This window comes from Numida meleagris, chromosome 4 (genome assembly GCF_002078875.1).
Source record: "Numida meleagris isolate 19003 breed g44 Domestic line chromosome 4, NumMel1.0, whole genome shotgun sequence".
NCBI lineage: Eukaryota > Metazoa > Chordata > Aves > Galliformes > Numididae > Numida > Numida meleagris.
Window position 1 is genome coordinate 14596010 of NC_034412.1, and position 15194 is coordinate 14611203.

At 38.7% G+C, this 15194-nt stretch overlaps 1 long non-coding RNA gene across 2 annotated transcripts in view; it reads right to left on the bottom strand.

Annotated features, from left to right (window-relative positions):
• LOC110398216 overlaps positions 1 to 15194 on the bottom strand; it is a 292377-nt gene that overhangs the window by 122188 nt on the left and 154995 nt on the right. Inside the window, exon 12 of one of the 2 annotated variants that reach the window (XR_002438264.1) lies at positions 1140 to 1345. This is a non-coding gene — a long non-coding RNA (uncharacterized LOC110398216). The remainder of the gene's footprint in view (positions 1 to 1139; positions 1346 to 15194) is intronic. The other variant, XR_002438263.1, reaches the window with a different exon arrangement.

Consider the following 15194-nt stretch of genomic DNA (forward strand, 5'->3'; position numbering starts at 1 on the left):
ATACATCAAAGCTCAGAGAAATTACATCAAGAGCACAAGAAACGGAAGTTACTGAATGATAGAGGAACCCTGCTTCTCTGGGCTTTCCACAGTGACAAAACAAAGACAAAGAACTTGAAAATCCCCCCTCTGTGTTCTTGGAAGTAAAATTTCATAGCTTAAGCAATGGTCAGTGTGCTCTGTGCAAACATCAGCAGTTCGTCTGGAAGAGTTTCTGCTTTGTCCTTCACACAAAAATATGAAGAGAGTTTGAAGCTATTTAAAACTAAATTGACTTGAAAAAAAAAATCCTAGAATGCGTATGTCCAGATATCAACCACAAACCATGAGAATAAGAAATAAGTGCTAGGCAAAAGATGCAACTTGGTAGATCTTCCCTTACTGTTGTGGAGACATGAAACTTCTTAGCACACAAACGCAAAGAAAATGGGCAAAATGGGAGGTCTGGCGAAATAAATCCCCAAGCTGAAGGCTGAAAAATGACACTGATACTAGAAATAAAATGCAAAACATCGATGATGAATATAATTAACCATGGAAGCAACTTACCTCAGGCTGTAGTAGACTACTCCAAAAACTAAATTTAACGTTAAAAATATACATATTTTTTGCCATGAAATAGTCATCATCATAATTCCTAACCTTGAAGTTAGTATGCATGTGTATATATATATATCTATAAAGTCTGCATTGCAGATTATTTGCATTATGGTTAGAAAACTTTCAATCCTTGGGTGATCCAGAAGTATGTACTTTTTTTCTGAAAGCATATGATTTAGTAAATTTAAAGAGAGAGTATTACTTAGAAAAAACATTTACTCAGCAAATATCACATCACGAATTCACTTGTTCTTCACCTCAAAGAGTATTAAAAGGAAAAAAAACAGAAGTTATATCCTGACATATTCTCTCTGATTTGGTGTGATTTACCAGCACTTTGAGAACAAGGAAAACTACTACTGTAACCAGCCTGGCTTAACTAGTATTTCTTAAAATAAAAAACAGAATGCCGAGTATCTTATCTCGCTTCTGTATATGCCCATACCTACACAGAAGCCACCAGCTCGTTTTACCTGCGATCCCCTTTCCCCAGGCTGGCTGGGGTGGGGAGGGGAGGTGTAGCACAGGTCAATTCCTACCTCACGGTCAATGTAGGCTTTGGAAAACAAACAGCAGCTCCGGAGCTCACCCTGCCAGTCCCAACAGTGACACCTCCTGGGGCAGGCGGGCTCCCGGCAGCTGCAGATTTTCTCCGCTTTGAAGTACAGTGCGGCGTTTCCCTCTGCAGAGCCGCACCAGTTCCAGGCTGGGGGTTTCTTTGAAGAAACTTTGCGGGACTGAAGCGCTGCAGGGGAGGCAAGGGAACAATTCTGCTTAATTACATCAGTTTAGTGAGGAAAGCACAAGGAGCCGGCAGCCATGTGGACGGGCAATATGACACAGTCATGTTACCCTTCAGGTAGTTCATTAAAAAAGAGGGGGATGCAGTTTTGGAAATGATGATCCAGAAATAGCATAACGGTATGCCCAGTGACCGTGTTCACAGTGCACAGCAAATATGAGCCACTGAGGCTTTTTTTTTTTTTAAAAAAAAAAAAAACGGGGGGACAGGCAGCTCAAAACCTACAGGTGCAGCCCCACAAGCCCTGCATAATGGGCACGCATCTGCAAACAACAGGAACCCAGTGAGGACTGGGCATGGGAGTCAGGTTGTGTGAGAGCGAGCCACGATGTCCTGAAAGGAAACTGATGGGAATGAACTGGAGGACAAACGTATTCTAAACACGCTTAGATTTAGCATAGCCTTTACTGGTCACTCTTAGTGTGTTTGATTTAAGACAAACAAAAAAACCCAAGCAAAAAGATCCCAAACAACCCAGCCCCCAAATCAAAAAACAAAACAAGGATTAAAAAAAAAACAAAAACAAAAAACCACAGATGCAAATAAAAAAACAAGACCACATCAACATCATTGTAAGAGCCTTTCCTTCCATTGGATTCTTGCAGCACTAATGGTGAATAAAAATAGTACCAACCAGTTTGCAATGGCCAAAAGATACACAGTGGTCTTTGATGTCAGCCTTGTAAAAATAAATTTTAAGAATCATGCATGTTTAGTAATATGGACTATCAGCATTTCATAGAAGAATCTCTGGCATGTGGTAATTTCCTGGCAGAGATAGAATTACACAGATTTGGTGACATCAAAGCACAAAAGATCTCTCACAAATTGGTTGAGAAGGTTTTTGTTTTCTTATTTCCAGTGAGTTCATTATTTCTATTTTCTAATCCAAACAAACATCATATGAACAGTCAGTTAATAAACATTTCAAGTAAATGAATTTCCAGGAAATGATTTTGCGAACAAAAGTAATCACAAAATGATGCACAATTCCAACGAAATCTAACAAGTGATCTCCTGAATTCTGGTCGGTGGGAAGCACACTGAGCGCTTGGAATGAAAAGAAAACCAAACAAAACCTGAGATCTGCTTTTGCAGGTGAAGCCACAATAGAATTTTCTGCAGTTTTATAGTAAGAATTTGATAAATATGCAATTTACTGGTTATAATGAAAAATCCAGAATTAATAAACCAGAAGTTAGAAAGCCACAAAGGAGAAGTTAATCACTATTCCAGGAATTTATCTTTTCGATTCAGCTGTAAATGAAGGAGAACACAGTGGGTAAAAAAAATAAAATAAAGCAGAAAGTATAAAAACATGTACAGTGTTATTCCCTGGTTTACTAAAAAGCTTAAGAGGGTTGCTTATACATTTCTTTTATAAACATATCTCTTCTGACTTTCTTCAATAAAATAAAGACATCAAAGAAATACTGTGTATTGGCAACATAGTGACATCCACATTTAATGCATGGACCTATTTTTTAAGAACACTTTAACAGTTGTAGTCACATGTTCAATACAGAACATGCAAAGTGACTTATAATTAAAATTATTATATAATTATATAGTCATTTTGTATACTTCTTTAATTTTTAAGGCATTACTGAGTTACACATAAGTTGTAGCAAAAAAAAAAAATCCCCATTTCTATACAACTTTTCTTTAGTCGTATTTGAAATAATGATTTTCTTACTGACAGTGTGATGTTAATTCAGGATAAAGTGGGTACAATTAAAAAGAGCTTGCAAAAGACAGCAGGATACAGTAGCAATGATAAAAGACAATGGAGAGAAAAAAAAAGAAAAAAAAGGCAGATGCTAGGACTAACACCTGGCCTGGTACCTATCTGCACATTTGAGACCAATATTAAAGCTTAGGGAAGGCAGAAATTGCAAAATGGATGAAGTTGTCCCAAGTACCTGGAGCAGTAATTCACCTAATGTGTACAACAGTCAGGAAAGAGATTCCCTTTCTGCCTTTGAAGAGCCCATTTATCCATTCACATGGGATTTGAGCCGTGTAAAGCTCCAGAAAGCCCAGGGGCTGGCGGAGGGAGATGGCATCCAGCCGTACAGGGCAGCCCCAGCAGCCCATCAAGAGCAAAGGCACAGAACAGAGCCAGAGGCAGCTCCAAGGCTGCCAACACAACTGCCGACAAAAGCTGCCAACGAGCCAGAAACTGCTTGTGGGAAAATATCACTTACCCTTAACATCTGGGTCCCATGATTACTGTCCAAAGGAACACAGACTGGTAAGATAATGGCAGGATGAATAGCACTTATTTTCCCCTCCTTAACTCCCACAAATTTCTGACACCCCCCAGCTTCTGTGTGCATTTATAACATGCATGCTTTCATGTATGCATTTTTAAATCCTGTGTTACGAAGTGAAACGAATCTTCCTGCTTCATCTCTAAAAATAGCTTTTGTACACTTCCCTTGGCTCCCAAAGTATGAGGCATAGAGGGGCTATTTGTTACCATTATTGACATGTTGGTGGTGAACTGCAGGCGTGTTTACAGCAGGAATGAAGTCCCTGCTCTCTTGGAGGTTATCCCGGGGTGCGTAAAATGCTCATGGGAGCTGCTGACAAGGATGCTTTAAAACAAATTTCTGTTTCCATATAAATAAAACCTTCTCAAGGCCAAATATTTACATTTTTCTTCTATTTCAGGAAGGGAGCAGATGGAAAAGTTCCTGATGGTCCTAGGAAAAATGCTCCACTCATGGTCTCTGATACTGGGAAGGAGGAAGAAGAGAGGAGAGAAAAGGAAGAGACTGGCTTGGCACTTTGCAGTTGCAGTGCAATAGAATGAGAAATAGGGCTTTTGCAACAAGTAAATAGGGCAAAGTGAGAATTGTCTCTCTACGGTGATGGGTATCAAAAATGCTAGGGAATGAAAGGTCAGAGATGGCTTATGGCTAGTGAATTGGCCTGAACTTCCCCAAATTATGCTCAGGGTTGCTTGGAAAATTTTACAGTCATTAGCTTTTGGTCAGAATTGATAGATTTCCATTTTCATGCAGCATCTATTCACTGAAGGGGGAAAACAGGTTCTATTAAAAATATACGCCATTATCCTCTCACCAGCATAGGCTGTTTTTTTTTCCTGCAGAAATTTAATAAAAGAAGTAAACTTTAGCAAGAATAACATTAGCACCACACTGAAACAGACCTAGACAGCCACACATTAAAACTGTCCGGTTATGTGTAACATACACAGGATTCTGCAACACGCCAGGTGTTAAACAAAACATGAGCTGACATCATTCTGTGGATTGTGTTCTAGAAAATACAGTCCCCCGGTGGTTTACAAGGAAAAAAACACACATAGCTTTTTGGTGAACCACGTATAAAATGACTGAGGAGTACAAGATGTTATACATGCATATTCTGTATACCTTTCGAAATTGGGCAAATCTCTGTCTCTGCATGCACAAATTCATGCTTATAAGCAGAGGGCTACAGTAAATCTTTCATTAAAAATATTGTTTCTGGTAAGGAATAAGGAGCTCAGAGAAAAATAAACAAAATTTATAGGAATATCTGTGGGCTGCAAATATATTTAAGAATATAACCAGCAAGAAAATATCCAAGGGAGACTATCAATAACATGAGGAAACTGTAAGCTGAAGTTTGTGTATAATAAACAGAGCAATATGGAATCAATATCACAATCTGGTTTTGTTTGTTTGTTTTTCAAATTCCCACAGACAGAAAAGTGTTTGATTCCAGCAATGGACTCTTCTGACTGATGGACTATTTGATAGGATATTGCTGAGAGATCATTACTTCTATTTCGGTGCAAACTAATGGCTTCCCAAATCCATTCAAATTCATAGCATTATTTATACCTTCATTAAACAACTGAGAAAAATTACTATTGAAGTACCCTGGCTCCACCTGATTCATTGGGCAAGGTATACATTCAAAGCCAAAACTCCACTGTGGGGCTGAGCTCTTAAGAGAAGGTACTGTACTCATAATTGTCATTAACCATCCTCGTGCTTGGAAACAAGAGGAATAGTATATGTCAAAATGCATTGCTTTTAGTGACTAAGAGTACAGAAAACTAGTGGAGGTACCTGTGATGTGCAATGTGCTTTCAATACTTGGGAAAGATGAGTACAGAAGATTGGTCACTCTGAGCATGGTCAAAATGAAACACACCTTGGGCAACCCCATGTGTGCCAAGAGATGCACTCTGGTTTACGTTAAGTAGGAAAGTTAGTAGTTACATGAAGACATATCAAAAGGTTACACCTGAAGTCAGACTTTATATGAAGATTTTCTACATGCAATCTTACAGTAATGAGGTACTGTTCTTAAAATTTGAAAAAAAGCAAAGATTTTAATAGCAGAACAGTTTGCCTGCTTTTTCTATCCATATTCAGTGTACTGTTTTTCTTTTTCAGTTATCTTGAATTGTCTTGAATAGTGGCATGCATACCTTGTTTACATTCTACATTTTCATATTTCATTCTATTTTTATTACTACAAAACCCTATGCAGAAGCTGCACTGTAATATTATTTGCTTCCACTTGTCTGAAAATCATGTACATTTTCATGGGCACAGGAACATTTTTAATTTTTAATACAGAATTGTTTAAGAAGGGACGCAGTTTGAGCATTTAGGCCAAATGCTCCAAATAAAACTTGACATCTACATTTCAGAACAAAAAGAAGCATTTTATTTTACTTATTTTAAAAGAAAATTAGTGCCTTTTCACCTATAACAGTCTCTACATGACCACAAAAATATATATTGAAATTTTCACTAGCAAAGCAAGTAATACATATTCACCTAAAAAAAGAAAAGAATTCTATTTTCTATGATGGTTTTTTTCCAATGGAAAGACAGTTATGCTTTTATACAGGCAAGCTGAAAGTACAGTGAACTAGTTAGCTGCACACAGGCTCCACGTTCATCCTGTATTATTTGGAATAACTGTCCAAATTTTATTAGGATTTTCTTATAATGATGTTATATGATGTCCTTGTTGTGATACCTGCATATGTAGAGATCTTAATATTGATTTACTATGTCTTTTGCCCATCCTTGAGCAGTGCAGACAGCAATTACAGCCGTTGGTGGTATCTATTTTGTCTTTTCATAATTGTCATTTCTACTTCTACTTAAGATTAAAATATGAAAATTGCATCACGTGCACATGAGCAGAGCATCGGCTAAGCTATCAGCAATATCATGGCAGCATCATCATTTTAACCTCCATCTTCTCCATCTTGTGTATAAAAACTACATAGTGCAACATAAACTTTTAGAAGGAATGCATCATCACACGATCTGCCTTGACAGAAAGCCCTCACTCGGATCATTAATATCTACTCCCTAAATCATCAGAGACAGAGAAACACCTGTACGTCAGCACCAGGTGTTTGTGAATAGTTTTGCTTGGGTTGCTGTCTGAGATGGACCAGTTCGGTGCTGATTCCTCAGCTAGGTCTGAAATCACTTACAGCCTTCTTGCCGGGCTTTGCTCAGCTGAAGTTGCAAAGGTGCTGTGGAATACGCACCAACTTAATTGCACAATGGATTTTAAAAAAGAAATAAATACTAGCATTAATCATGACTGTTCATGCTGCTCCCAGTAATTTAAATAAATCATATTGCAATCATGTACTTGGATGAGAGGTATGTAATTTGTGCAAAGAAGCAGCAGAAAATATTTTCAAACTGCCCGTGTTTCTGGTTTTAGAGAAGTAATTTTCTTTAATGCTAGGAAAAAAAAATCCTTGAGCAGGGTTGGCTTGGTGTGGGTCTCTTTATAATCTGTTCATGTATAACAACAGCTGAGACAATGGAGAGTAAACATCAGATGTAACAACCCTGCAAACATTGACGCTATCCACCGGTCTTCCCAAGCAGGACATTCCGTCATTTGTCAGTGAACTAAATTGTCTATTAAAAATGAACCTGAACAAAGAAAATCAGAATGAGAGGCAAAGAGTAGGTGTTTGGGTTAGTTTTTTTGTGTTTATGCTTTTTTTTTTTTTTAAACACTCAGCCTGTTATTTGAAAAGATCTCCTGCACACATTTGGATACAGATGAGAACAATTAAATACCCTCTAATAATTAATGTATATGCAATCTATAGCATGCATTCTCTTCTTATTAGAGGCTGTGGGTTTTTTGTTGCAATCTAGCTAATAAAGGCTTTCTTTTCCACAAGAGAATTTTGACAGGGTTGACTCCAGACGGCTTTCCAGCTGAGGTCTGGGGCCTTGCTGAACCTTCAAAATTTTCCCATTTGAGCTGCATCAAAGTGAAGGAAATTCAAGGATCACTAACGTCTCAGATGGTAGCACTTGCCCTAACAACCAAGGTTCAGGAATTCTTTGGAGCAGGCTGAGGTCATTTTTCTCCCCTTTTCTCCTAATGCTTTTCTCTATTAATCAGAGCTCACAGCTCAGATTGGTCTTCAACTTCCTCCCAATCCTTGCTAAGCCTGTCATTTCTAGCTATTATTTACTTTAATGGACTTTGGCTGATCCCTTATGAAGCTTTGGATCTGAGAATAATAAGGCTGGAGAGTAACGGGCACAGACATGGGTGTGGGTTTGCCTGCAGATTAACCGTGGCAGATGGGCTTTATTGCGGTTTCCTGTGTGCCGAGTGTTGATTGAGAGGGTATAATGAGAGAGGTGGTGTCTGCACAATGGCTGCAGCCACTTCATTGCACCTCGCGTCTAAACAACCCCATTTTTCTAAATCTTTGGGTTGTGAAATTTTAGGAAGTCAGAGCACAAGAACAAGTACAAAAACAACTGTAAATAACCATGAATGTTAATCCAACCCTAATTGGTCCCTTCTTTCATTATGGGTACATTTTGCTGAGCTTTTTTTTCCCCCTCCTTTTAACAAATGAATGATATGGACAGCTCTGCATACATCTGACTTCTATAACAGTTTAACACAAATATTACTTCATATCAACTTATATCATTATTAATATTAATGTCTCATTAGTTTTTGCATTATTAACTTCAGCAGCAAAAGCTTACCTTGCGATCATCTTGTTATGCTTTAGGTTTTTGTCATCTTGGGGAAATTTATTTGAATTAAATTATCTATTGTCTAGAGAATATCAAAAATAACAGCAGGAAAATTGCTTGTATCTGGCAAAATGTGTTAAAAATATGCTTTTCTTAGTCCAAATGCCATCAATTTTCAACAGCAATCAGATAATAAATTATTTTCTGCCATAGGTACTATCAAAAGATCTTTTACAAATTCCCCATTTTAAAGATTTTACTTAATTCCTCCCTTTCACTGATGGATTAAATCACAACTATTGATTCTTTTCTTCCTTTGGGGCTTTACCCATCTGTCCTAACGCTTTCATCCCAGCACCCCTTGGGCTGAGAGAAGTGTTCTACAAATGAACCAGTGAAAACCTGGAGAAGATTCCAGGTCAAGTTTGTGTACAAGAGTTTAAATTTTTAGTGACAGTCTTCCCTTACCACAGACGAAAGTTTCCACACAGAGCCGCACAAGCTAGCCCCACCAATTATCCTCCTCCTTTGAAAACCATTATCAAGTTTTTCAAAACTTCTTTCATTTCACTGTTGTCACTCGATGAAAAGGAAACTAACCACCATGTCAAGACAACTCGGCTGCCTGGCAACCAAGGGCCACATTTTAATTCTGACTTGCTTCTGGTCTTGACTAATGGAAAGTGACTATGTTAAGCCAGTCAGAAGAGTTGTTTGTCACTTCTGAAATGCAAACAAAACTATATTGTTTCGAAAGTCCAGGGCATGATTGATGTAAAGATTTACAGTAACATCATTCATTTGCCCTTGTGTTTTAGTGGGATTGATGTCATATCTTTTCATGGTTTATTAAATGCTTTGCAAGAGCCCAAATATATGATGCTTTTTGTCCTGAAGGATCTAAAGAGATTTTCCTTATGTAAGAAAACTGGGCTCCAACTTGTGAGAATTAACGATGCTATTCAATATGTGCCTATAATTTAATATGAAACATCAAGCAAGGCACCAGAATGCATATGAAACTGACCAGGAGAAAAAAAAAAAAAAAAGCCAGCACAGAAAGCAATCAACAGTTTTGGGGGAGGGCCAGAAAAGATACACTGCTAACTTGCCAGCTAAATAAAGCTCATTTAGACAAGCTTTGCCACAGCTAAATAATTTTTTTCACTTCTAATACCAAAATCCAAAGTTGCAATGTTTAAATTCTGCTCCCCACTTCTTTAATTACCTATGCAGAAACAAATATAAAACATGTGCCCATTGCTCTAAATTGTAACTGAAATCACTGTAAGTAAGAATCAACATTAATTATCCTGACAACGTATGATAAATTCAAACAGGTTTTAACAGTTTGCTTTCAAAGTCATCTAAAAAATCCCTTCTAAAAACAATTGTATTGCACATTATTTTTGTAAAGGCCAGATTGATGTTTCTTTGAAACTAATGACCAGAAGAGGATGAATGAATCTACCGACAGTTTTCTGAAAGTAGGAAGGAAACTGCAGTTGTGGTAGTTTCTGCTCTATTTCAAAAGTATAAATCATTTTTCAAATGTCTATTATTAACTGATGCAATAATTTGATGCATATTCAGGACAGTGGGCATAGGATTTTCTAAGTATACTTACACTGCTATCACTGCTGTGCTAGAGCTATTTTCCAAAATCAATACATTTCCTTTTCCCTGTTCTGACCACCCCTGTTAATAAGACTTGTCATTCATATTTTAAAATAGATTATTAGAATATTAGCATGGTAATACATGCTGTCATTACAGTTGCCATGTGGGATTCTTAGGGAGAGCCCATGAGTTATCCACCACATCAGTTCCCTGGGTAGAGGCTTAGAAGTTTTGATGCTGGAAAGGTATATACGGGGAAGGAGAAGCAATTCAGCCTGCTCTATGTCCTTCTTGGTCCACAATGGATGGCAATCCCATCCCAAGCCTTCCTACAAATCAAGCTGTGGCATACTCAACTCATACAGTACAAAACCTACTATCTTGAGCTAATGGGATGTGGGACTTCATCTCCTGTGTTATCTATCCTGACCAGCTGAGAAGTTCAAACTACGAGTGGTCAGCTCAGCACCAGCACTGCGCCCTCTAACGTGAGTGGATACTGAATACTGATTGCAGTGGGTTGCAAGGAACTACGGCAGTACGGCGGTATTGCTATCAGTGGTGTAAGCAGCTGTCAGAGTCCTAAAAGCAGGCTTTCAGCAGAGGGCCATGCTGCAAGAGGTCAAAGTGCCAAGGAGAGAACAAGCAGAGATAGCCCAGGGCCGGTGCTGTTGTTCCTGCCATACAGATGGGTGCAGCAAGGGAGGGTGCAGGACCCATTTTACCTGCACTGTGCCCACTGGTGTGTTTCTGCAAAGCTGGCCTGGAACTCACATCCACAATCAGAAAGGGTAGGCTTCGAGCTCCTGCTGGGAAGCGCAAATCCCATCTTGGAAGGTGTGAACTTGGAGTATTTCCTTGTTTGAGTCCCAGCCTCAGCAGAGACCAATTCAGGACTTTCAAGGAATCCTGAATAATCCTGCCAGACCAAAGCACTTAGGCCGTGGGGCTTTGCTGCATAAGTGAATTCCACTTAGCGCTGACTGTAAGAAAAAGAGTAAGTTAGATGTATAGATTTGCTGCACAGATAAAGCATAGTAGTATGGATGCATGCTTGTCCACTTTCCAGAAAATAATTAAGACCTCTGCCAAGGTCTGCTACTTCAGGATCTCTCAATGCATGATTTAGCTGAAGCATTAGTGACCTCAAGGAAAGAAGAGAAGGAAGGGAAGCAGCTGCCCAATCTTTCCACTGAATGGAAGTCAAGACTGGCTCAGAAACAATAACTCCATTGACTCAGGAAAATAAATATACATTCATTCAGAAAGATTATCTAATCAGTCTAGGTCTAGATATTAGGTCAGTGGATTACCTCAGCCGATCACCAGTCTCCATAAATCCTGCATCTCCAAGAAGGAACAAATTAAGAACATGCACATTCCAGGACCACAGCATTTTTACAGTGCTCACGATAGCCAAAAAGAAAAAGCTGGGTGTAAAACTGCGTCTCTGTAGCCAAATTACACACAAAGCAAGTTGTAAATCAGCTTCACCCCAGGGAAGGCAAGCTGTAAACTACCTATCACTTTACACGGCTACACATAACCATCATGGTGGAGGAAACCCAAAAAGGTCAAGAGATTTTTCTAAACTACCTACATCTCTGGAGTTGCTCAAGAAGCCCTGTAATCTGAAGTCCTCTGATAGTATCTCTGCTTTTTTTTTTTTTTCCTTATGGAAATGAACACGTAGCTTTCTAACTGCCTTCAGCTTCTGCTGAATTAAACACATTCCAGTGTCTCTAGAGCAGCACTTAGGCAATTGCGCTCCCCCTTGCTTTCTCTTGGGTAATCCTTCTGGGGGAAAGAATACATAACGAAGCCTTCAGCTGACAATTTGGGAGGCCTGCCACTGGTTATTGCCATCAGTTATTTTTCAACTGATTCAACAGTGTGTGATAACACAAGGGCTGACAGCTTGTAGCTACTTCTTTTCAGAAAACAGAGTTTTATCAAAGTCCAAACAGTTCCTCCTAATCCTGGGGATTACCCAAGAGTTTCCAGTAATCTACTGGAGACCAACTCAAAATTAAAAAAAAAAAATACAAATAATAATAACATATTTTTTGCAATATTCAATGTTCCTTCCTCAAAATAACCATGCAAATGAAATTGCAGTGCAACTGACTGAAACTTTCACAATTGCTTCAGGTTCATAAACATTTAATGAACTCAGATTAAATTTCAATTACAATGCGAGCACTTCCATGAGCAGCAGAATGAAAGATACCTGTTCTCCTCCAGCTTTGCACTTGCAGTCAAGATTCCCTGGGACCTAAGGAGGTAAGAAGCTCCAGCTGAATGTGGTGCCCCAGGTGAGATATTCTCTGTCCTGCAAAGACTGCAAATACCTAAGGAGTCTTTCCTGCAGTGAGCACAACAGCACATCTTCCGTTGCTATCAATTTCAACAGAACAACTTGGCCAGTGGATCCACAATAGAGCTTAGCCTGACACAGACATAAAAATCATGCAGAGATGGGCCATTTCCAAACAGGCTAAAAGTTAGGTTCTCTTGGCTACAGTGAAAGCCAACAGTAGGGGAAGCCCAAGGTACATGAACACAGATTGATATAAGGCTTGGTGGTGAACATTGGTGTCCCTGTCTGCCACAAAAAAGTCATTTTCCTCCAGCTCCCAGATAAGCTGCCCTCTATAATAGTTGATTGGTTATCCATCTGCTTTAGCTAAAGCTCTTTCATCTTTCACCTTGCATACTGTTGCTTTCTCTCTTTCAGCTGCTACAGAGCTCACCTTCTTCCTGCACTACAGACACATTGCCTATTCTGATCCCTTTGCTAATTCTCATTAGTGATGGCATTCACAGCCCACGCCATCACTCCAGCAGGGCAGGCGGACCCCCCCGCCCCTGCTTTCCCCAAGCCCTCTTGGCTCTCCCCAAACCCCTCACCTCCCTTCTGCTGGGTCAGGGCTCTTCAGCTGGGCTCACACTGCCCCCTGTCCCCAGCCAGGTCTCTCACCCTTCAGCTCCCTGAATCACGACTTGTTCCTCTGGATGATGCACCAATGCCTCACATTGTGCTTCTTTGTCATCTTTGCACTGCATGTTCCTTTCGTCAGTGAATATAGGTTATTTATGTTGCACACACAGTGCCCTGCAAATGTAGGGGACTATACTAATGTGAGATAAATAATTACTATAATTAACAGAAAAAAAAAAAAACAAGAAAAAAACCTCCTGGCAATTTGTCACAACTAAACATCTCTTTCCTTGCCATATATTTTCATATTTATGGCATGAACATATAAGATCCCTTTTGCCTCTGCGTAGGGACCTGCATCTCCCATTAGCAGTAATGGGAATTATGTGTGTTCACTGAGGGGAGACTGTAGTCTACCCTAGTTGGTGTGCTGTGCTAGCTATGTTTTATTGGATCATATGGAGCATGAAAAAAAAAATAAAAAAATCTTTTCCATCTTCATTGTTCAGAGAGAGAAATATGTAGGAAGCCCCTGAACACAATCATGCTTTTAATTAAGTGCTATTTGCAGGTGCTATTTCTCTCCAATTTCCTATAGCCATTACTAAAAGAGCAATAACAAAAATAATCTCAAAAATAAAGTGATTAGGGATAAAAATTAGCTAGTTACTAGACTGATGAGAAATTAAAAAATGAGCAATTTTAATAAACTACATTTTAAAACTGTGAACATCCTTGTATGAGTAGATGCTGAAAAATACTAAACTTCATTTCACTATCAATTTTCTGATTCATCTGAAGAAGTTCATTATCTGTTAAATTGAAGGCAAGCCTCCCACAGAGGAATGCTATCTAAAGATGGATGTGTTTGTGTGTGAAAGGATAGCCTTTCTTAGCTGTTTATCAAAAAGACAGTCATGGACTAGTTACTATATACTTCACTACTTCATAAATATAACACACGATACATACATACAATCATATGACAGTGGTTCATTTTTGTCATCTGATTTTGGCACATTAATACAAATTTAGTCCAAACATCTAAAGTTATGCTGCTAGGAATGTTGCCATCTGGTTTTAATGAATATCTGGGGTCCATTTTTCAGTTAAGCTTTTCTTATTGTGTTTGTGTGTTGCTTTTTCCAAGCTATCTGCATAATTGCTTAAAGATTTTACTGAAAAATTAATATCCTCACTGTGAATGAGAGAGAAGGGCAAAAACCAGGATGACAAAGGCTGAAATGAGGTGAAAGGCAAATTCAATTTTTCCTTGCACCATAGAAACCTCGTCAGGACTAGCTTTATCTGGTAATCCACATTTAAACTTTAACCTGTAGGGGGGCTCTTTGTGTTAGTTAATGTAAGCATAAAAAGAGTCTGAACCACTAATCAGATTAATCATATTTTGTGAGACTCAAAAGCTTCATTAAAAGGACCTCGTTTCCAAGCTACACATTTCAGAAAGGGAAAAAAAGTTGGCTATGAAAAGGAAAGAGTAACACTGAAATTCAAAAAGACACAGACTGTGTGTCTCCTGGAATCAAACCAAACAGAGTAAGAACTGGAACAACACCCACCTTCATAAAATACACCTTGACCATGCCAAAATAATTGGGACATTTTATTATGGAAATTATGCATTCCTGATGTTTACAAAGCTTTATCTTACGCACAAGAGAGAACTATTTATTAGATAAATACAATAAATGTCTTCCCTTTTCTAATATTTATGGAAGTCTCCCTTTTCACTGAAGCAATCGTATTTCCCAAGTATTTCAGGTGACCTCCTCAGAGACAAGAAAACGTGAACTTCAGAAGAATAAGAACCGGAACCTGTCATCTGTAGACAGGTTATTTACAGTCACACAAGAAACATCCCAGTTCCCTAAAGAGCTTGAAAATGAGAGAGCAAGCTACTTTCCCAAGTTAGCACAGCATCGTGTTTGCTTTCAAAACCAGAATTACTCTATTTTGTAATAAGCAAATAGTTTGCCACAAATGAAGCTTCAGCAAACTTTTGTTCACATCTATGGAATAGAATGTCAGAATCCCAAACTCAAAATTTTGGTCATCATGCTCAACAAGAAGAATTTTCACTTAGGACAGTGTGAAGCCCAGTCAGATTTCAGCTTACGCTGGAGTTAGCGAACCTCTTAAATCAGGGGAAACAATGATGCACATGAATAACAATGCTAAAAGTCTTATATTT